This window comes from Gopherus flavomarginatus, chromosome 4, assembly GCF_025201925.1.
Source record: "Gopherus flavomarginatus isolate rGopFla2 chromosome 4, rGopFla2.mat.asm, whole genome shotgun sequence".
Taxonomy (NCBI): Eukaryota; Metazoa; Chordata; order Testudines; family Testudinidae; genus Gopherus; species Gopherus flavomarginatus.
In genome coordinates, this window is record NC_066620.1 from 16,504,012 (window position 1) to 16,528,936 (window position 24,925).

The window sequence follows — 24,925 nt, forward strand, 5'->3', positions numbered from 1 at the left end:
TGTATCACCAAAGAGAAACAGTCTGAAGATGGTGGTTGTCTAAAGCCAACAGCAAAATGATTAGTAAGTGTGGGGAAGCTTGTAACATTTCTGGTCCTAATTACTGATATGAGCCCTTCACTTTCTAGAGAACACAGATCCATACACATCTCTGAAGTAGTATTTGCCAATCCTGGTCATCAGGGTATTCTTTGCTATTGCTGGGCCCAATCCTGAAGTCTTTACTAATTGGGAATTTTGCCTAAATAAGAACTGCAGCACTGGAGCCATAAAAAGTAAAATGAAAAAGAAAACTGTTTGGTCATCTTGCCCCTAGACAATACAGGCTTGCTTCCCTACTGTATATACTGCAAGGCTTTTCCCAGTTTAGTTTTAAATGTCTCCCATTCACAGTGGCTTTTCTTGGAAAAGCTATTCCAGAATGCAACAGCCCTCATTGCTAACGACGAAACAAAAAGGTTATTTTAAAAAGCAGTTTAACACCTCAGGAAATATATCCTACAGAATCCACAGAATTGGAATTGGATTTTTAAGAAGCCATATCCCCAATCCTTTTACTTGCGCAGTCAACCTTAGGAGTTCTCGATACCGAATGGTCTAAGACTCACTCTCAAAGCTAACCCGGAGAGTTTTTTAAAAGGTACTCATATAAATCTCGACAATTCACAGGCAATGATTTGTCCCCATGGGTCCAAAGTTTGAAGGAAAGAAAAAACTAGGAGGAGCTGGTGTGTGCAGGGTGGCTTAAAGCAGACCTGGCAGCGTCCACTTCCTGACTGAAATCCTGTATAGCTGAAACCACAGCACTTAAATAAAAATTAAAAGAGAGGGAAAATGGATTATTTCACTTTCTTTTCCCTCAGAAAAAACTAAAGCCCAAATGCTGCAGGCTCAAAAGGGAACTGGGGAAATTTTCTCTAACTCTGAGTACACAGCTTTTCAAGCCTCAGTGGTGATCGCTCTGAGATTTTAAGTTTTTCAGGCACTTTCTGTGCTGTTTCTGTAACATGGAATATTATTTCTCTTCCCTACTTCAAATCTCAGAGGGCCGAATTCTGGTGAAACTGAAGTCAGCGAGTGTTTTGTTACAGACTTCAATGGAATCAGGGTTTGGCACACAATGCCACAGGACCACGAGTAAAGGGTATTTTGTGTCAATTGGGTAATTCAACTGGCAACACCATGGGCCAGCTCTGATCCAGCCCATCTGTGTTTGGCACAAGGACAGAGTGGGCAACTTTAAGCCTTCTTGATAATCCCAGATCCTAGGGTTGGTCAGGGCAGCCAGAGGGACAAGCTTAAATTATACCCAGCCATCCTTGGGGTCAAGAGGCCATTTGCACAGTGAGGAGCGAGCAGAGCAAAAGCACACCTCTTCATACACCTTTTCCCTCGGCCACACCCTGGAGTGAATCCCTCACAGGGCCAGACCTGCCAGCTTTGTGGCTGATTTGTGTTGCCCAAGCAAGGCCCACGATCTGGCCCCTAAATTCCTAGCAAGGAAGACACTGATTGTGCCACCCTATGACCACCAGCTGGCTAGAGGAAGGAGTCAGAAGATTAAATCTGTCCATAAAGATGGAAGCCCTCCAACCTCCTAAAGGAGCGATGGACCCCTTCTCCCACAACCACTTGTTAAAGCTAGAAAGGAGAGGTCATTACCAAGGATAAAAAGCGGTTACTCAGCTCTGGCTGGAGAAAGCGAACAAATCTAGCATCCATTTCTCACTTCACTTCGTATTTTTTTTAAATCCATACATACTGGGTTTTAGCCCAGGGAATTAGAAGAACAAATTATGTTGATTTAAAAAACAAAACAAAAACACCCACAGTCCTTAAATCACACTTTCTTAAAGATTTTGTTTGCTTGGTACAAAGGGGTTTTTAAATCCTAGCATAGCAATGTCACACTGGGTAGCTAGTACAGTACGTACTCCATGGTAATGAGCAACTAGATTTGATATGCTGCAGCTGGCTCAGAATCTGTACGTTAACTGTTTTTGCAAGACTTCTTAGTGTCTGATTCTGATCTCTATGATGCAGGCTGAACACCAGCGTGATTCAGCTTACTCCTAAGGAGTTTTACTCCAGAGTTACATTACTGTAGGCAAGAATCACGTCCCAGGTCTTGATATTATGGGCACATGATGGGCGGGAGAAGCCAGAAGAGATGGAATGCTATATGGAAAGGGATAATACTGAGGTTGCTCTCCTCTCTGACTTTTAATAGTTAGGATTTCCATTTACAGTGGTTTTTTTTCCTAATACCAAGTCGTTCGTTTTAGGTCAATTCTGACCCAAGTTCCCTCTAAGCCACGTGGCTGCGCAGCAAGCTATCAAGGGCCATGCAGGCACGGAGAGGAGCCTCTCCTCTGGCCCCGGGCTGCTGCTAGGAGGAGTCCTCTCTCCCCACCGCAGCCTCAGGGCAGCCTGCATCCCAAATCTCTCATCCCCAGCCCCACCCCAGAGCCTACACTCCTCATTGGAGCCCTCACCCCCCCCCCCACACCAACCCTTTGCCCCAGCCCTGACCCCCCTCCCGCACCCCAATCCCCTCATCTCTGGCCCCATCCCAGAGCCCGCACCCTCAGCCGGATCCCTCACCCGCCTGCATCTCCTACTGACTTTTTTTTTTTTTAAGGAGTAAAAATATTTTTTAATAAGCATTCACAAAACTCTCTCGGTTGAATATCAAAAATTACAGTTCCGCACTCCCAGAGAGCACAGGGCATCACTCACATTCACCAGCCTTCTCTTCAAAGTGCTAGCAAAAACTGTAAATGCCAGGTGGTTTGGGGGTGTGTTCTGCAGGAAGCTACCCCCCCCATTTGTTTTTGTGGGCTGGTCTACACTGGGGGGGGTATTGATCTAAGATACGCAACTTCAGCTACTTACACACAACTATTTCAAATTTGATGACAATATATATCTCCAGATCAGAGGAACTGCTATGGGCACCCGCATGGCCCCACAATATGCCAATATCTTTATGGCCGACCTGGAACAACATTTCCTCAGCTCTCGTCCACTCACGCCCCTTCTCTACCTACGCTACATTGATGACATCTTCATCATCTGGACCCATGGGAAGGAGACTCTGGAAAAATTCCACCATGATTTCAACAGCTTCCACCCCACCATCAACCTCAGCCTGGACCAATCTACACGGGAGGTCCACTTTCTTGACACCACGGTGCAAATAAGTGATGGTCACATTAACACCACCCTATATCGAAAACCTACCGACCGCTATGCCTACCTTCATGCCTCCAGCTTCCATCCCGGACACATCACACGATCCATTGTCTACAGCCAAGCACTGAGGTACAACCGCATCTGCTCTAACCCCTCAGACAGAGACCAACACCTACAAAACCTCCACCAAGCATTCTCAAAACTACAATACCCGCACGAGGAAATAAGGAACAGATCAACAGAGCCAGACGTGTACCCAGAAGCCTCCTACTGCAAGACAAACCCAAGAAAGAAACCAACAGGACTCCACTGGCCATCACATACAGCCCCCAGCTAAAACCCCTCCAACGCATCATCAAGGATCTACAACCCATCCTGGACAATGATCCCACACTTTCACAGGCCTTGGGTGGCAGGCCAGTCCTTGCCCACAGACAACCTGCCAACCTGAAACATATTCTCACCAGTAACTGCACACCGCACCATAATAACTTTGGCTCAGGAACCAATCCATGCAACAAACCTCGATGCCAACTCTGCCCACATATCTACACCAGCGACACCATCACAGGACCTAACCAGATCAGCCACACCATCACCGGTTCATTCACCTGCACATCCACCAATGTAATATATGCCATCATATGCCAGCAATGCCCCTCTACTATGTACATCGGCCAAACTGGACAGTCTCTACGGAAAAGGATAAATGGACACAAATCAGACATTAGGAATGGCAATATACAAAAACCTGCAGGAGAGCACTTCAACCTCCCTGGCCACACTATAGCAGACCTTAAGGTGGCCAACCTGCAGCAAAAAAACTTCAGGACCAGACTTCAAAGAGAAACTGCTGAGCTTCAGTTCATCTGCAAATTTGACACCATCAGCTCAGGATTGAACAAAGACTGTGAATGGCTTGCCAACTACAGAACCAGTTTCTCCTCTCTTGGTTTTCACACCTCAACTACTAGAACAGGGCCTCATCCTCCCTGATTGAACTGACCTCGTTATCTCTAGCTTGCGTGCTAGCATATATATACCTGCCCCTGGATATTTCCACCACATGCATCTGAAGAAGTGGGTATTCACCCACGAAAGCTCATGCTCCAAAACGTCTGTTAGTCTATAAGGTGCCACAGGATTCTTTGCTGCTTTTAACTTCAGCTACGTGAATAGCGTAGCTGAAGTCAAAGTATCTTAGATCGATTTACCTCGGGTCCTCACAGCGCAGGATCGACATCCGCAGCTCCTCGTGTCGATTCCGCTACCGTCGCTCACTCCGGTGGAGTTCCAGAGTCGACGGGAGCGCGTTTGGGGATCGACATATCGCATCTAGATGAGAAGCGATATATCGATCCCCGAAAAATCGATCGCTACCCGCCGATACAGTGGGTAGTCTGGATGTACCCTGTGTGTGTGTGGGGGAGTGGGATTATAGCAAGTTTTAAACCTCACTAGTAGAGGCTAGTAAAAATGCACCCCATACATGTCAACTCAAGCTAGAATTTTCAGAGGTGCCAGTCATGCACAACCATAGTCATGACGGCCATTGTGTGTGTTTAGTTCCTCTGAAAATCTGGCTGGTTTTATACAGATACTGTAGTAGATGCACAGACACCTGGTAAATTAAATAATAATGCTTAAACAAAAGAAAACAAAAACCCCACAGGGGAAATTTTTAGTAGCTATCTTAAGTAGGTTTTAGTGCAGCGTAATGAAAGTTATGGCAGTCGTAACGCTAGGATTCCCGAGGAAGTTTAGAATCTCAGTATAGGAACATGGGAAGTCCCGCCGTTATCGCTGGAGTTCTGCTTTGCACTTCCAGGAGGTCTGAGGTCCCTGCAGTGACATCCATGTTAATTGGAAAGTAAGGTGAAGCCTTCCCTAACAAATAAGCAATGCAATTATAAAGCAAGTCAATAGCGTAAAGCCAGCTAATGTGTTCCAGTGATATTTTGAAACTGTAATCCGATACTACTGTTTCCATCCTCGTGCCTTGCCTGCACTCCCTTGTTGCATACTGTACTATTTGAGGCCCAGAGGGCAAGGCAGGCTCCTGCTGTTTATTAATGATCAGACACTGCATTTCAACTGAGATCCGCATGCACACCACCCGCACTACTTTCTCATTAGTTCCTTAAACTTGCAGATTGAAACCCTACCAGAAAGTTAACCTTTTTGGAACAACTTAAGCAAGCAACCCCTCCTCCCCTCCCCGCAACTCTCTCGTTTTAAATCTCCAGCAGTTTTTACTGTGCTAAAAAAGGCAAAGCCACTCGAAGCAAGTCTCTACTCTTGCAGTCTGCTAAGTTTTGCAGGAAGCATATGCTTCTATTAAATTAGAAACAGTTTCTAATGCTGTCAGTTTGCTAAGTGTAACCTTTTCTCTTGGAAGAGAAGCTGGTTTAATGTTTTTGACAAACTGCACTCAGCAAACAGAACTATGTCAGATAAAGCTGGAACAGGCTCCAATAAATATAATTTAAAATAAATTAGGGCCTCATTAAATAATCATTTGAAAGAAGGGCAGGTTTTGTATGTTATAGCTGTGTTAATAAAAGCGTTCATAATAGTAGAAATTGTATTAAGTTTTATTGCCCTAATACAAGTTGAAATCAAATTGACCCTCCCTTAGCTTGTTAAGCCAGTAAAAATTACACTGAAAAATTAGGAGGTGCTCCAAAGTACACAGGTGCTGTATATGGAAGGAAGACCAAGCATTTTAAAATGGTCACTTGAATAGAAATCAAGAGCAAATAGCACAGGCAGTATAACACAAGTGATTGGATCTTCTTTCTGATACAAAGGAGAACAAGTGATGTGATTTTAGAATAAAGTATTAATATGTAAAACACACACACTGCTTACTGTCTGGCATGGAGCTGTCTTTAAAGCAGGAATGAACTGTTTTGGGGCAATACATATTATTTTTATGCCAGAGCCCCCAGCTAGCCAAAAGGTCAGTTCTGACATATTCTACCTTGTGTAGAACTTCTCTTTTGCCTCCTTGAAACAGTGATCAAGGGCATCAGTCAAGTGTGAACATGGTCATGAGACTCAAGCCTACTCCCTTTAGGGATCAACAACTAGGGAGTTTCATGCAAAAAATTGCTACCATTGCTAACTCTGGCTCAGCTCCACCAGTGGGAGTGCTAGTATGGACCCTATGACCACGGGCATAATTTAGACCTGCTTGGGGCAAGAGTAGTTAACACTGTGAAATACACTGGCAGCTCATTTACACCATTGCTACCACTGGCATTGGCAACGAGGGGAAAATATTTGCAAAACACAGACACGGCCTTATCCTGGGGGCACCTGTTTGTCCAAAGTCCTCATTACTCTTTTCCCCGGAAAATCTGCGCACACTGCAAACCAACGAAGGCAAAACCAGGATTCCTACATGGAATCTACAATGCTGCCTGGGAGCACTGGGAAAAAAGAGCACATTCTCCCCTGGCAGAACGGGAGCATTAGCTCTGCAAGGACTCGTCTCAGCCAATGTGAAGAGCGAGACTGAGGTTATTCCGAAACTCGGATCTCCAAGTGGCAGTGCTGAGGAAGTTGTCAGGCCAGCCAAGCACGACTCAAGTTATATTATGCTGTATACACATGGTTCAGACTCCTTTCAAATGGTGAATTGTGCTGCCAATATACAGTAACACCAATATCTCAAACATCATGGTTTGGTTCCCTGCACTTCTTCTGAGGGAGAGAATAAGAAATGCATTAACTAAATAGGATCCAAGGCTAATCAAGGTGCATGGACTGTACAGAATAATCCTAATCTGATAAAAAACAGGTGATGCTTTTTGTTATCTGAAGCTACGCCATGGGGCCTATTCAAAGTTACCTCAGGGGGCTGAACTCAGTTACGACGTCTCCGAGCATGTCTCACATTAAGGGGCTTTCTTGTCCAGCAGTCAGCAACGCTACGGGCCACAATCCTGAAAGGAGAACCACATGGGCAGACCCGAATGAAACCGCACTCAAACCCATGGGGCTCTCTGCAGCATCATGCACTTCTACTTGGAGAACCTGGTCCCCAGTTTCTCAAAGCCGAGAAGCCTCAACAGTTAAGATGACTGGGCACTGCTTTAGGGCCAAATCCAGTTGATTGTCCTCCATTCCCGCTGACTTCAGAGGCTTCAGGAATCCGTATACTGAAGAGCCTAACAGGCAGGCACAGCTTAATTGTAAATTAAATTCAAAACAATCTGAAAGACCTACTACACCAACAAATAGACCTTTTCCTTTCACAGTTAAAATTGTAACCTGTGATCATGGTATGCTACTGTACACAGAGGATAAGGGGGATGCTGAAATATTTAACACTTATTTATCCCTCCCTTCCTCCTCCCTTGTAATTTTGTTAATGTGCTAAACAATGGGGTATGGCTGTGCTGTGTCATGTTCAGCTGGTTAAACAAGACATCTTTATTGGCATATACATGTCATGGTCTGCTTGATGTATTTAAAGATCCAAAGTCTTCAGAGTCTATTCTTCCCTGGATGCACGCAATTCCTGTAAAGGTTAATGGAGTTATGTGCGCATCAAAGGGAGACGAGGCCCCTTTGTGTATAATGGAAGGTAGTTTTTCTCATGTATTTATAATTACTTGGATGGAGTCCTTGCTTTCAGCCTTTTCATAGAGAGTCTTTTCCCCAAAGGTACCTTGTTTTTCCCCTCACATTTTAGGCCCTTAATAAAACACACTGAGAACCCCCTCCCCCCCACTTAAAACAGAAGCTGAAGTGTTTGCCAGAATGCATATTATAGCTTTGAAAATGGAGATTGCATAAGTTACCACAGTCAAACTGAAAAGAAGCAACTAGACTGTTTTTTTTCTTTTCTGTAAAGAAAAGTGTGCCATAAAATGCAAACGACATGTCAGCAATGGGAAATCATCTTAGCTTCTGTCTTGTAGGTTTCATATGTTAACCAGTTTCTTGCCACTGAAAGTAAAAAACCATGAACAGACTATAACAGAAAGTATTTCCATGATGCTGTTCTCAAAGTGATTGTTCTTATGTGCTTAGGAGTAGTTTTCAACATTTTTTGCTTTAATAAGCGAAGCACCTATTGCTTTAAACAGACAGACAGGTCACAACAATCCTCAGGATCATAAGTTTTACATACGTCATCTAATCAGAGGTAATTGTTATTTTTGTACCAGGTACTGCAAACGGAGGGCTTCAAATGTTCTGATACTAAAGAATCTGTGCATTATTACATGTAACAAATCTTAATAATATGTAGAAAGGAGCATAAAACATTTTAATTTATTTCAATAGGAGGAGTAGCTATTATCCTGCTTCTACCACACGTGTGAACACAAGCAGAAAAAAATGATCCTGAAGAACCAATGTGAAAGTTTGCCAAGACAGCATTAAATGAGGTTAGACAAGTGGACAACTGTTGGCCTTTCAATCTAGTGCACTAAAGCTCTCGCATTTGTTGAAATACAGTGTGTGTTTTCATGTTTCCTGAAGTAGAATTCCAAAAGCTGATAAAGGGAACTTTGGCTAGCGTTGAACTATAATGAACCTATGGCAATGGCAAGTAAGAGGCAGAGAGATTTAATTTTCATGGTCTCCGATTCCACAGTCAGAATAACTAAATAGACACACAAAAATAGCATAATTATGAATATTAACCCACTCGAGCTGCATAATGTCCAGTAATTGAAGTGCTAATATCCTCAGAAAAAACTGTCATGCTAGACCTACATGGTTTTATCCAATTATCCTATTTTGGAACACTTATATTTTATGGCACATTTTAGGATCAATTCCACATTTTAAAGCCTCGCTAATATAGGTCAGTTAGCTTGGAATACTGTAACTTAAACACTGATACAGTGTGTGCATTTGGGGGATGGGAAGCTGGCCCACATGTCACAGAAAAGTAACTGTAGAAGAACAGAATAAAAAGAAAAGAGAAAGTGTTCTAAGTTGCATTTCTCCTTTAAGCCAGACACAAATCATACATCATAGCCAAGTTCCACATTACATTAGTTTTCTTTCAGACTTACAGAGACTAGAAAAAAAAAAATGTAACCCAACACAGCAACTGTGTATTGTGCATGTCTTTTTGCACTCACAACTAGGGCAACGCACCAGACAACCAAGGCTTAAGTTTAAAAATACAAAAAGGTATAATATTCCCTTCTGTACATTTGCAATATTTTGTGCAATGAGTGTGTGTGCAATCTTAAAAGCAACAATGTCCCAAATATATGGGGGTTGGAGTGTTTCAGAGGCTATGTATCTCATCACAGGAAGGTAACAGAAGTAAAATTACTGTATCCACAGGAGGGTGGGTACTAAAGTAGTCCCCTATTCAAAGCCCTCCTGACTGTGAGTGATATGTTACTGGTCTTGGCGAGAGGAAAGGCAAGGGGATATGCGCTGATTTGCAGCAAATCACACTATAGTGAATGCTTAAATATTGCAGATTGTCTCTCACACACTCTCACTCTCTCTCTCTCAGTGCAATAAGGAAGCAAATTTTACTACTGTTGAAAACACTCGGGTGGATTTCATGCACACCAGAGTCTCCTTTTTATGATGAATTAAGGAGACTTACTCTAATAAAAGAAAAATGTATATTTTAAAATATTAAAATATTATATATTTTAAAGAAAAAAATATTTTTCCAGGGGGAGGGGCTATCCTCAACACGTGAAAAAATACTGAGTGCATGAGAACACAGGAAGATGTTGCCATATTTATGAATTAGATTTAAGAACTTCATTTTTGCAGCTACCTACAGATAAGACAAAGCTGCCTTTAGGCATTTAAAACTAGTCAGACCTGCTGTAGCAGCTGCACAGTCTGCTTCGAATATGCCCTCCACACTCCTTCTAACCCCCACCCCTACATATCCGCATAGTTTACCTCCAATCATGGGCGTTTCTTTCTATAGTGCAGTTCACTCAACAATCTTATTGCCTCCTGTGCAAGGGAAAGAGTTGCAAAAAGAGCAGTGTGAAAAGACTACTAAGAAAAAGTTGGATGTTAGCAAATCGTAGAGGCTAATCACATTTCAGTCGAAAGTCTGTTCAGATCCTGCAGTACAATCGTTTTACCATGGATTCAAAATCATGGCTCAAAGAAAAAATGTGTGGTTTGTTACAGATAATCCTGTCAGGTATTAAATCTGAGGAAATGAAATCCTTTCCTTAAACACTGTAGTGACTGAACACGTGTCCAATAGAAGGAAGGGTCTAAACCTACCTCATTCAAAATTCCTTTGATCAAATTAGTACCATTTTCTGTCACTCCGTTTTTTACAAAGCAGTTTTTAAAAGATTCCGGTCATGCACTTGTATCTGCTTCATATAATTTTTATATATGTCGTAACACTTCTCTTTTGCTGTTTTTTTCTTAACAGGAAACACAGGAAACGGGACCAAATCCGGTTCATTCACTGATGTGTAAGTAAGCCCAGTAGGATCTGGCTCCCACTGATTACACAGAATGAGACATATGACACTTAAAGTAATATAAAAACTGAACTCCAAAGCCCCCTGGGAGAGGTCCATCCCAGCTTTTCCAAAGGCACAACAGGGCTGTAATGGGACTGAGGTTCTGGATCAAAGACTTCAACAGAGTTACACCAGTGTAACGGAGAGCAGAATCTAGCCATGTAATCTACCTACCACAGTCACATATTATTTATATTGTGGTAGTGCCCAGAAACCCCAGTCATGGTCCTGGACCCCTGTGTGGCAGGCACTATACAAATACAGAACAAAATGACTGCCCACCACAAAATCCTTACAATCCAAAGGCTGTACAATCACTCTGAATTTGGCTTCTCTGGACTTTTCAGTGACTGTGCAATCAGAATGTTGCAGTAACAGTTTGTGTTCCGTTTACATTACACATTATTTTTTGCTGACTGCACTGGTAATGCTGGGAAAAAACAAAAAAAAAAGAAGACCAGTTGTGGCAAACATTAAAGTACACTTTATTTATAACAGGTAAAAAAGTATATACATTAAAAGGTCTTTCTCCATTCAGGAGAAGCAGGCCCTTCTGTTCAGAAGCAGCTATACTTTTCCTGATTGATCAGTGTACTTGTAAAATAACTATTGGTAGAAATATGTCAATTGCATCTATTAAAAAAACACACCAACACACCTACCATTCTCAGATTTGCAGATTCCACTTTTTATAAACTAATAATTAGTGAGAGGATCAGCTACACTAAGGATTTGCACTATTACCAGCTGGCTTCCCTTTAAACTGGACCTTGCTCTCTTTTCTTTGCTGCATTCATGATCTTTGGACTCAGCAATTGAAGTCTGCTGTTTCTGGCACAGATTGATTTTTTTTTTGGCCAAGAAACTGTTGCCACTGAAGCGGTCTCCTTTTGCGCCCGGCTTACAAATATGAACTAACTCACAAGATAGCATACTTGCATTAAACAGAACTTATAAAAGTAAGTGGGTCATCAGAAGATTGTCTATACCTTTGAAGGGATGCATTGCCTTTTATGAAAAGCTACACTGTAGTATATGTTACCTAAATGAAAAATGGTCATCACAACTCTGGATTACCTGCCTTCCTTCAGCACTCCCAGTCATGGACTATGGCAAAGCATTATACATTAGTGTGAAATATAAAACAATATTCTAAATTGTTTTTCAGATAAACGATTCACAGAAAAAAAAAGGCTCATTAATTGTTAGCAAAGTAGTTCAACTAGATACTACTAAGATCTGCTGCATCCAATGGAGATGAAACTTCACTTAAAGAAAATGTCAACCTACATTATAAAGTTTGAGTTCTCATGCTTACTGCTTTTAGCACAGTGTGCACAATTGTGCGATGTCTTTCAAGCAATCATTTTCAGTACTTGAGAATTATTATTTGTATTACTTCCACCAAAAGCATTGTGAAAAACTCATTATCTTATATTTTGGGTAAATTATGCTAATAGCAGCAGGTGTTTAAGGAACACAGGACACTTCACAATAAATCGGCATATACACCTGTTTAATTCTGTATATTGAAATGGTTTTAAATAAAAGACAAACCTACATACATTTAGGCTAAGAAGTTTCTTTCGTCTGGAAGTTTGTTTAAAAAACAGACGAGTGAATAAAAATCAGCTTGACATGAAAATCAAAAGGAGTACTTTAATAAGCACAAGGTATAGCTTCATTCTCCAAAGAGCGTAATTCTGCTTCTACTGAAGACAAAGGGAAGTTTTGCTATTGACTTACATGGAAGTAGAATCAGACTCTAAAGGAGGAAACTGCAGCTGTTATGTTAGATGCTGCAATACTTGTCTGGACAATGGAAGTGTTCCCTAGGATACATGCCCTAATGTACCTGTCCAGGACCATAAGCTACTAATCCTCCTTCCATCTCTAACAGAGGGAGTAACAGTATTAATACTAGCCCATAAAGGTAAATCAGGCTCAGAAGACACCAAGCTTGTTTTATTATGCATGAAAAAAATATCAGTTTTACTGTGAGCAGGAAGAGCTACTTTTAATTAGCCTACCTAATCAACTGCTTAGTTTATAAAGCAATATATGTATGTTAAGCAGCAAGTTATAAGAAAACTTAATTAGTTATGTAATTACTTTATCATGTGAAAATCCTGATGGCACTGGATCAGAAAGCTAGGTAGGGTTGTGTACCTTGTGTACAATTTCTATACCCTCTATACACTTTGCCTGGATGTAGGGAGTTTTATGCAGGTAAATCTCTGCACACTGAAAAGAAAAACTATGAACCTGATTCTTCTGTCACTTTAACCCATGTAAAATCAGAAGTGGCTCCATTTACTTAACTGGAGTTACACTAGTGTTAAATTGGTGTGATGGGAGAATCAGTCCTCTGCACTGTGAGCAGTACAGGTATGCTGTTGGGGAAGAATACAAAATCCCCTGGAGTCAGAGAGAGTTTGTCCAGTGATTTCAATACACAATGGATAGGCCCTGGGTGAGGGATGCCTGACTGTTGCTTTGGAGTCCTCTGAACATGAATTGCCAAGTGCAGCAACTCATACGACTTTCTATGTCACGACTTAGTAAAGGCAACAACCTCCACCTGGGAGGAAACAAACTAGCAATTTCATTTTTCATCATCAGCTGATCAGAACTGGAGTCCAAACTTTAATCAATCACTCCTGGCTTCTCCATAACTGCACATGAACAATTTGGTACTTCCTATTAAAACTCCCCTTGCATCACAAAATACATACAGCATGTAATATGCACTACAAATGAATGCCTTTCCCTTGAAAGACTCACCTTTCCAGAAGGACCAGTGAGTGACACACAAGAAATGCTAAAATCTCAGGATACCCCAACAGCCAGGAATCTACTTTTACAAATCCCAAAATATTCATGCAAATAAAGCATAAGTCACTTTGAAGCCAACAGGCACTGTAGAAGAATAAAATAATTCTTGCTTTGAATAAAATGCTTCCAACATTCCCTAAACCTGCATATTCCTTGATGTGCTGACATTACCACTAAAAAAAAAGTGATCAAATCTTGTTCTCTAACACACACACACACACACACACACACACACAGCATCTTTTTCCTCTGCTGGCATTGCTTCTATCGAGGAGAAATATAAATGCACTGCTGCTCGATGAAAAGACACAATAACCCCCTGCCCTGATGCCACACAGACACCAAGCATGGACTAATCCAGCTCTTCTCTAACCTATCTGGGACAGGCAGAGCCTCCACCAGGGTAAGTCGTTTCAGCTCCAACATATCTGAAGTCTTCTAGATTCAGAACCCCCTCCAAACCCTTTAGTTTGCCCTGCAAAGATACACACTTCCAGGGGGGGACTCCCAAGTCCTGTCTGCCAGGGTCTGAAGGCAGTGGGGGAAGGGAGGGAGGAAAGGTGGGGCAGATTGCAGATGCATATTGCACCTTGTCTCTTGCCGGTTTCCAGAGCTCTCCGGCCCATACTGAAAGTTATCACAGCACAGACTGTTTCTGCAAGTTGGAGGTAAACATGGCTCTGGGAACACTAACGCGCAGCGCTCACAGAGCGCTGCCCAACAACCCCCCTTGAGAAAGTACGTACACATTTAAACCACACACACATTTGGAGACAGTCCTTTTAACACGATCCTCTTTTCTGCTCATCCCCCTCAGAGCCCAGCCGCCTCTGGAGGGGGCAGATCCTCGCTCCCGAGGATTACAAATACTGCAAAATAAAGAAAGCATTAGACCCGTGGCTCCCCCTACCCCCAAGTCACTTCTTGCAGAGTTTTTGTCTTTAGTTCTAACTAACCAAGGGAAATCGATTGTTTGTAGACACAGCACCAGTGTCATTGTGTTATTACGTATCGATCCCCCCCCCACAAAACAAGCACACACTTTTCTCCCCAGCACCTCCCCACCTTCTCCTCCCCCAGCAGCTGCAGTCCCAGCCGCCCCTGGCAGCTGGACAGCAAAGCCCCCCCGCGCAGAGAGCTGAACTTACCACATGCAGTTGCACCTGAGAACTAAAGCATCAGGGTCTGCACGCTCCGACCCTACACCCGCTCCATATGTCGCTCGCTCGCTGGCGGGGACAGGGGGCGGGTGGGGGGGAGGCGGAGGCAGCTTGAGGATTTAAGCGGCTGGTTTCTCCGCGCTGCCGCCGCGCTCACGAAGCATTATACAATGGAGGCAGGCGGGCGGGGGGGCGGAGAGCAGCCCGTGTGCCCAGCACTTGCCATGCACAGTGACGCGGGGAGCGAGTGAGGCTCTGGCGAGCTCCTCGCCCCCTGGCTCACGGCGAAGCTCCGCCCCTGTGCTAGTCTCCCCCCCCTCCGCCGCCTGCTGCTGCTGCTGCTCCTCCTCCTCCCCCGGCTCCCGCAGCAGGGCTGGGAAAGCAGCGGCGCATCCCCGGGCCGGGCCGGCCAAGGCTGCGCTCCCCGGGATCCCTGCACGTGCCTTTGTCCCGGGAGAGCCCGGCGCTGGCCGCCGGGGAGAGGCTGGGAGCCAGCGGCAGCACCTCCCAGGGGGGCACCTGCCGGGGTGTGCGCAGCGGCCCCGGGCGCAGGCGGGGACAAAAGGCAGGGGCCGGGGCGCACCGCGCAGCCCGGCCTGCGCAGCGCAGCGCAACCACAACTATGACAAGCATTCGAGCTATCCGACAACTTGGGACTGGTCTGCAAGTCGGGCTGGAGCGCGGCGAGTTCCTGCAGCAGCGGGCAGGCTCCGCCGGAGGAACAACAGCTGGGGGCCTGCCCCCGCAGCTCGCAGGCGGGGGCGGGCTGGAGCGCTGCCCGGCCCCCGGGAGGGCCTCAGTCATTGGCGTGTGCAAAAAGTGGAAGGGCCGATTGGGCACCGAAGTTGTGCTGGACTTTCTCTAGGTTCCCCAAGCACCAGCTAGAAACCCCCCACCCCCACCCCTGGCGACTGTTAGGTGAAGGAGGAGAAAGCCCAGCGAGTTGCGCAACTGAGGCCGGGGTGCAGCAGAAAAACACAAGGAGAGCAGTGGGCTTGTAAGGTCCTGAGCTCCCTTCTGCCTCTGGAAATGTTCTTTGCAACCTCAAGGCTCTTTAGAGACGAGTCACCAAGTCCTGATGAACCGCCCCACACCTTCCCCAGGTCAAAGCTTCATCCAGCCTGTCTGTGGGCTGCAAAAGGAAGGACTGGCCTAGATCAGTTCTCAACTTTCCCGGACTACAGTAGCCCTTTTAGGAGTCTGATTTGTATTCTAGACCCCCGCCCCCCCCCAGGCTTCACCTCGCTTAAAAACTACTTGCTTACAAAATCAGGCATAAAAATACAAAAAAGTGTCACAGCCAGTTATTACTGAAAAATTGCTTCTCATTGTTACCATACAATTACAAAATAAACCTATTGACATAAACATTGTACTTACATTTCAATATATAGTATATAGAGCAGTATAAACAAGTCACTGTATAAAATTTTAGTTTGTACTGACTTTGCTAGTGCTTTTTATGTAGCCTATTGTAAAACTAGGCAAATATCTAAATGAGTTGATCTACCCCCAGAAGACTTCTGCGCATCCTTGGGGTATGCATACCCCTGTTGAGAACCACTGGCCTAGACCCCCCGTCTTTTCTATTTCAGAGTTAAGAATGTGTTTTGGTTTTTCAGATTTTTGTATTGTAGCTTCTAAAACTATACAAACAGAAAAACAAGGTGCACACATCCCCCTCTATGAACAGAAAAATAGTGCCTTGATCAGTGCACTGTACAAACACTCAGTAATGGAATCCTATGTAGTTAATTATGTATTACACCCATTTTACAAAAGGGGAAACATACAGAGAAATTAACTCATGAAAAAGGTAACACAGCAAGTCAATGGCAGTACTTGGATTATTATTAAATTCTTAGTTCACAGACTTCCTTTGGGTGTCACAGTGCCCACCCTCAAACACCTCACCTTTTCAAAAAAGGGTTACGTGGTTTTAAAACAAACTAATAGACACAATTAAATTAGCAGAGAAACCTGTGCACACTTGTTCTCCCTCATCTTGGAAATATATTTTTACCTGGGAAATTAATTTTGATAGTGATTTTTCTTCCCTCTATAGAATCCTAGATTCTAAATTTGGCTTTACAGATATATGCCCATGCACAAAATTAGGCCAAATGGGTGTGTTCAAATGCATAAAGACTTGAAGGGGGAAAGCTTTGAACCATGTGTTATCTACAAAGAAAGACTGTTATAAGTTACCTAAATGATTATGTTTTAAAATGCATTTCTAGACAGTATTATAAAAGGCAATACAAACACCTTAACATTTTGGCTGCAACCCCAAAAGCATCTCAGATCATTTTGGTCCGCTAGACCAGTATTTTGTGACAATAAAGCTTTAAGACCTAACATAAAGGAGGTCATTAGTCATTAATATCACAACAAGTTTAGGTATTATGTTCAAAATGTTCTAGAATGATTTGCAATCAATTCAATTTCTGATCTTGTTGCAATTTTCAACCAGAGAACTGAAAGAAGAATCATACTTTTGAAAAAAGTTGAATTTAGCTGGAAGCTGCATGCACATAAAATCCACAAAGTCAAAACATTTTGAAATGAAAATTACAATAAGAAACCACTGAAGATTTTACTAATTTTTAAATTATAATTTAAAAAGACAGGTAATTTATATTTTAAATTTCTAGTCTTTTAGGGTCATTTTTAGATGGTACTTCACTTCACACGGTTATGGCATACATCATTAAAAAAATATTAGACCTGAAGCATTGGTGCTTTTCCATTTCCACCAGAGCTGTGTATTTTGGAGGCCTCCTCCTATCTTAGTGTTCTTTCCCATTCCTCCCTCCCTATCAGTCACTCATTTTGAGGAAATCAAATGAAATAATACCTATAATCTCCTGTGATACAGAGGTAGCACTGAAGCAGATTTTGCAAAGCAATTCATGAACCATTTATTGAATTTTGATAAGTGGCTCATGAATTGATCGGAAGCAGGAAAAAATTAATAGTAGTCTTTCTGATGGCTGGATACTATCCAGCAGATAAGAACCTTCTGTCTGCTTGAAGGAAGCAAATCTTGTCTTGAAGGCAAAAAAAAAAAAAAAATTACTTCATTTTATTGCTGAACTGAACTGTGATATAGCAAAGACTCAGGCAGGTTTCAGCATTCTCATAAGCCACTACATATTTTTATGTATATTTAAAAATAATTTCCACGTGCTATATCTACTCAATTTTGCTCTCTGTTGCGTGAATGAACATCCTGAGTAACCCTTTGATTTTAGTGGATTTACACCAGAGAAACTATGAACAGATTTGGCCTACAATAATTGTTAGATTTAACATTTCAGACAGTATTATGAATAGATTTTCTCCAATATCTTTCATAAAAGAAGGCCAAGGCACATAGTGGGTGCTACAACACCTACTAATACCACTCCTACACTAGGTGATTAACTCTATAAATGGAGAGGCCAGATTCTGATGTGTTTTTTTAGGCTAGTGTCATTTTGGAGTAAATCCACTGAGCCCAATTCGTCTCTTAGTTACACCAGTGGAAATCTGGAGTAATTCCATTACTTTCATCAGAGTTACTCCAGATTTGTACGGGTGTAATTAAGAGTAGACTCTGGCCCTGAGTGTGTTGCCTATACGATACATTCAGACTACAGAGGCCTGCACCATGGAATTCAAAAAGTTTACAATTAACTTTCAGCTTCTGCACGCCAGTGAGTTTGCTAAAGAAGCAGTTGGGTTTAGTTCCGATATCTAAGGGCCCAGTCTTGCAGTTATATATTGCATGGCATAGGGCCAGAGTCCATATCAGTTTTAAACTGGTATAATGCTACTGACTTCAATGGAGAAAAATCAGGATTAGCCTACCCTTCTGCTTATAATGGTGAGTGACCTCACTGGACTTTTCTTGATGAGAGTTTTTTTGGTCATGTTGTAACACAATTGATCCCTCCAGTGGGAATATAGTACATCCTGTGTCTGTGCACAAAAGTCCCTCAACTGGGTGTCGTCACACATGCTATGTAGCCTAGGAGCCTCAGGACAACTGAGGGCTTGTCTACACTACTCTGCAGGGTCAATCTGAGATATGCAGCTTCAGCTACGTGAATGGCATAGCTGAAGTCGACATACTTACATACTTACCGCGGTGTCTTCAACAGCTGACGCTCACCCGTTGACTCTGCTTGCGCTCCTTGTTCTGGTGGAGTCGACGGAAGAGCGCTCAGCGGTCAATTTATCGCATCTATACTAGAGATGTGATAAATTGAGCCCAATGGATCAATTGCTACCCACCAATCCAGCTCCACTACGTCAGGTCAATATGTCACTGCCAGTGTGCACAAAGGTTACACTACATATATCAGATGAGCCTACCATTGGCTGTCCCACACTGTGAACATGGCTTCTCTGTAACAAAACTCTACTGCCTCAAAATCAAACTGACCAGATCCTGCTAATATGACGCTAGGGTGAACTCAACCTTAGACCCCTTTCAGTCCCTCCGAAGTACGTCGTTTAAGGGACTGCACTAGCTTCCTGCACCTCACTCAGAGTGGAGCCAGGCAATGCAACGAGTTTGGATGTCGGCCCCTCGGTTCTGAACCATGCTAACAAAACAGGTTCAACTTGGTTTTGGCATCTGTAATACTTTCCTTTCAGGAGTGTGACAGTCTAAGTTTGCAGTGACATAGACAGACACAGTGTCTTCAAAACAAAGCCTTCTTTATTCCGCAAAGCATATAGAACAAAGGGTAAAAACAATAAGAGGCCCACACACGGGTCTTAGTTGTACCTTAAACTTTCTTTGACAGCTGTTGCAAGTTCCCCTCAGCCCAGTTAACTTTGGGCTGGCCTACACTGGGGGAGGGGGGGGGGTATCGATCTAAGACATGCAACTTCAGCTACGTGAATAGCGTAGCTGAAGTTGAAGTATCTTAGATCGATTTTACCTCGGGTCCTCACGGCGCAGGATCAATGGCCGCAGCTCCCCATGTCGACTCCACTACTGCCGCTCGCTCCGGTGGAGTTCCGGAGTTGACGGGAGCGCGTTTAGGGATCGATATACCGCGTCTAGATGAGACATGATATATCGATCCCCGACAAATCGATCGCTACCCACCGATACGGCGGGTAGTCTGGACGTACCCTTTGTCTCTATCAGGAAGAAGCAGCCTATCCTACTGCAGCAGGCTCCCCATCTCTGCGTGTCAGTCAGATGGTCAGCTTTCCCGGACATTCCCTGGGTAGCCTACGACCACTCACTCAACTCCTCTTTCCCTAGCATCTTTGAGGTTTAGGATCCTATTTGATCTTAGGCTCAGCCTTGGAAAGAGCCAGCCACTCCAGTCCGGATGGAGCCAGCTGGGGTATTCCCCAACTGATAGTTGCTTCCTCAAGGAGCTTTATCTTTCTCATTGTTTCATTTCCCGTGGATTGGTTTCCGCCTTTACAGCCTCCTTTGATTTAACTCCTGCCATTCAAGCAAGTTAATATCAAATAGATAATCTAAGGGGCGAATGAGATTTGTGACAAACACTACACAGAACTCCCCATTCTCCACAGTGCCTACAAGAGGTTCGCGTAAACCATGTTGGTCAGCATAGAAACAGCTGGGGACTGAGACAGGTGTTGCTGCACAGAGAAATGAGTTGATGGAGGCTTCTAGAACATGAAGGAATTCTGGAAGTTTGACCATAATCCTCCTGGGCATGCACAAGTCCTCCCAGAGGGCAGTTAGCAATCACCCACAATGCACCACAGTTTGGAACGGTGTGAGCAATGTTTTCCCAGAAGGCATTGCTGCTAAGCAGACTGAATGCAGACCTAGTCTGGATGCAGGGCATAACAACCAGTCTACTAAAACATGAACACGAATGCCACAGGAAGATAGCCTGCACTGTGTTTGCTACAACTGAGTCCAAGCATAGCCTCACACCTTTGCTTTGATTGGTAAAAACATCCACAGGATAGATCAGGCTCTTTTACGCTTTCAAATATTTGATATTGAAGTATTAGCATAACATTACCATTACAAGGCTCATCTTTGAACTCCTTACTTAGGCAAAACTCACCAGAGTAAGAATTGCTGCAGCAGGCCTGTCACTGGTATCCTTACCCAGAATCCAGGTGTGACGGCATTTACAGCTGCAGATTTTTGGTTCTTCTCAAAGTAATTAGACTATTATGAACTGCTCAATAACATTTGAATACCAAGATGCGTGCTGATTAGGAAACAACAGCAATACTGAGACTGCAATATTAGTTTGAACATCTATATCTTTAAATTTTTCAAAAAGAATCAGTAAAAAAAAAAGTTTGTTACATTTTTAGTGTGATCCTTTACCCATTTTAAAATGTATTGGACACTAGTGTTTTGTGAGATTTCACCTGGTAATTCTAGTTACAAATCTAGTCGTTAACAGCATTCTCAAGGAATGATTTTGTATTGAACTGAATTCAAACAACAGTATTTGGTGCTATAAAGAATTTTTACCCCCTCAGTTCTCAATTGTTGAACAAGATTGAAAACACAAGTGAGATGTTTTTTTAAGACACTTTTTTAAAGAAGTGGAAAAATAGCAATATAGGAAGGAGTCCTTAGCTGGATCAATGCAAAACAAGGGAATACATTCTAAATAAAAGTACAGAAATGTTGGGAAAACACCAGAGGAAGCAATCAGTCTATGGGCCAAATTAACCATCGGCATAAAGAGACTTAACTCCATGGAATCCAGCAGAGTTGGGCCACTAATTCTAGTTCCGAGCATGCCCCAATGTGTGAATGGTACTGCTGTTTACTTACAGAGTGTGTTAGCCCAACAATGTCTGTAAAAAGGTCACCACACTCAGTTTCATTGATGCATTATTCACCTCCGGTTCATAATCAAAATTGGACTAAACTTCAATAACTCAATGTACAGCAAGCTCTGCAGATACTACAGATCTTTTTTGCAAGAATGCTTGTAATAAAGTAATTTCCACAGTGATGTAATACAGAGACACATTTACTAGTGCAGATGCACCCAACACAGATCCTTAACATATTAAAACACAGTTTGGTTCTTTCTACGCAGGCAAGACCAAACATGTTATAATATATTTGGGTCATTACCATGAAACAGGGCTTGAATACCATAAATTTTTAAGCATGAATAGGACCAGATAGGTGATCACAAGCAGAATTTGGCTAGCATGGCTCGTAAAGGGAAATGCGCTGGCTCACATTTATTGATAGCAGTGACTGTTGCTCGTGCAATTTCAGTCATAGTAAGGATAAAGCCTAGATGCTGATGTGGACTGATAAACTCATTTAAACCCATACTGTCAGAGTTCCAACATGCTCTTGTTTATATTTGCTACGAACGTGCTTGTGCTGAAGAATAAATTTCGGTCTCGTTTACGTGTAAACATACATATGCATGTACACATCAAAATGGATGCCCATATTTCTACCTACTTTTGCTTAAAACAAAAAAACAAAAACCACCAATGGTACAATCAAGCTAAGCTTTCATAGTGTTTCTGAGGTTTGACACTCCATTAAAAACTTTAGGAAACATCACAGGGAGTACAGATTGAAGAGGTGCCTACTGACACAGGCATTTTATTAATAACCCAAATTTGTAATGCTATAACCCTGCTTCTATCATCACAAAACAGTGCAAAAAGAAAAAGAAAAAAACATCATGCAAACATGCAGTTATCTGAGGGTCTGATCAAACAGTGAATGATCTACACCAGTGGTTAACAAGTCGTTCTTTTTGGGCTCAGGACCCACTTGTAAATGTTTATTTACTGGGTGGCAACAGGCCATAGTCTGGGGTGGTGGGTAGGATCCGGGGGCGGGGGGAGATGGTTGGGTGTTGCCCAGCACTCACCCTACAGGGGCAGCTCCTGCACTGTGTGGCTGGCTGGGCTCCGCTCTCCACTCTGAGTGTTGCAACCTCTAGGGTTGCGCAGCATTGCTCAAGTTTAGCCCCGCCTCCTGGACTGGACCCCTCTCAGAAATTTGGAATTGTGTCCTGGCTGATGGGGTTTCAGTGCCACTCACTCAAATGTAGCCTACTCAGACTCCCATCCTCATGATGGCTGAGCAGAATCTGAGTGCCACGGGGAGGGGCCCCGGAGGCTGCAGTGCCTGGAGCAGGGAGGTGAGCTCAACCAGCCCTGTGGGGCAGAAACCGCAGGAGCTGCCGCCCAACCCTTTGAAACATTCTGGCAACCCAATTTTGGGTCCCGACCCACAGGTTGAAAGCCCTGCTCCACACAGCTTCCCCTTACAAAAACGAAACAAAAAAATCAGAAGTTGTATCTGCACCACCAAATTCAGAGGATAAAGTGTCTGACAGCAACTCGCACAAGATCAGATGTAGCATAAATTCCCACTGTCGTTCTGTTCCATTACAAATAATTACACGGCAGACAGGGCCTAAAGTCATTGAACCAAGGCATTAAATTACATTTGCAAGTGTTTCACCTTCCCTCCTTTTAAAAAATACAATAAAATGTACGACCTTTGAAATCCATGTAAGTGAATAAAGCCTCATGTCCAATTCTTTACTGACCACAGCTACAGTAATGACTCACTTGGCCTTATTAGATTTATGTTAGTGAGAAGACGAGTCAGCAAAATCCAGTACTGAATATGCAGGTAAATAGCGACTAGTCTGTGGAAGCAACATTTGCAATCCCAGCACCACCTGAAACCAACACTGTAATGGTCATTACCACATTACCCTCTAGACGATTAAATAAAAAGGACTACATGCGTAATAAAATTTGTATATTTCCCTTTTACTAATTTCTAATTCTTTCCCACTTCAAGTACAGAGTGAACAAGAGCAGTTCTCCATCTGTAGGAGAACAACTGAACTATTACAGTGATGGTTTCAGGTGGTGCTGGGAGTGCAAATGTTGCTTCCACAGGCTAGTAGCTATTTACCTAAGACTTGACGGCTCTACAAATCACTATTTCTAATTTACAGGTAAAACGTAATATCCTTGTGGACAGACTCGAGAATCAGTGTCCATTGCAAGGGAGAGAAAGCAGAAGAGACTCCGAAACTCAACACAAAGGGCCATGTACTCCCACTCTTTCCACCTGTGCTAGCAGAGGGAAGCCAAAGCCACCAGAATCTGGCAGGGCGTGTGGAAGTGGGGAGAGGCAGCTGTGCTCCATTTATCCCCACCCCTCTGCTGTCACAGCCTGTGAGTAGGGATTCAGAGGAAGGAAAGGGGATATTACTGAGGCAGGATGGCATGGAGCTGGGGAAGCAGCTGCTTATGCGGCATGCTCCTCCCTGGGCCTGGTGGCGTTCTCTGAGTGAGCTGGAAGCTGAACAGCTTTCAAGTAGCATTAAATCCCGCTTCTGTGCTTTCTAACCACATGGGAGTAGGGAAAGGAGAGGCAATACAGGACACTAGGGCAGGGGGGAGCCGATGACAAGGCAGAGCCATTATGCCAGACAAAAGGAGTGGCTAAGTCACAACCCTGGTACCTGCCAGTCTGCAGCCTGGCTAGGCTCGTGGGGCTTCCCAGCTGTGCCCTGGGGAAAGGAGAATGGGAAGGAAATTCCATGAGGCAAACCAGAGCTGCCCCCCCCCCCCCCCCGGCTTTTCCTCCTCCTGTGGATATTTCAGCACAAAGAAAAGGCCAGGCCCCTAGATCTCCTCTCTTCCATGAACAGATGAATTGTATTTGGTGGAATAACTTTATAAGCAAATTTCTATCTAAGCACATTTCTTAAAGCAAACACAGGAATTGCCATAAGGCCCATAGTCCATCTAGTCCAACAGCCAATCCTTGACAGTGGCCAGCATCAAATGCTTCAGTGTCAAGTGTTAAAATCCCTGTAAGGAACAATTATAGAATAACATGGCTGCAGGAGAAGTTTCTTCCAACACCCTGTCAGTTAGTGGTTGGTTTCTGCACTGAAGCATGACTGTCTATATCTTTTTATTAGCCTATCTAATATAACAGTGGATGATCTAAATCATTCATAGAAGTAGCTGATCATTTCTTGAGTACTGCTAAACCTGTGGCAATAAGTTCCACATGCAGATTTCCCCACGTGGCTCTGGACTTTAAAAGGATTTCTGTTAGCCTTTAGTTTAAATATTTGTGGATGTTCTCTTCTGCAAACTCCCTTTACTCTAATGTTTAGCCAAGGTCACAATGATAACAGTAGAAGCAAGGCACATCTTCAAGTACACCCTCCCCCACCCCCATCCCTGCTCAGTGCTCAGAAACCTCTCACA

The 24,925-nt window shown here is 43.4% G+C and overlaps 1 protein-coding gene across 3 annotated transcripts in view; it reads right to left on the reverse strand.

The window, feature by feature from the left end:
* Window positions 1-24,925, reverse strand: part of SERTAD2 (SERTA domain containing 2) — a 111,939-nt gene that overhangs the window by 12,725 nt on the left and 74,289 nt on the right. Inside the window, exon 1 of one of the 3 annotated variants that reach the window (XM_050952221.1) lies at window positions 14,672-14,998. The exons of the other annotated variants lie outside the window; for them this stretch is intronic. The gene's annotated coding sequence lies outside the window, so the exon portion shown is untranslated. Of the gene's footprint in view, window positions 1-14,671; window positions 14,999-24,925 lie in introns of those variants that run through there. 3 annotated transcript variants of the gene reach the window in all.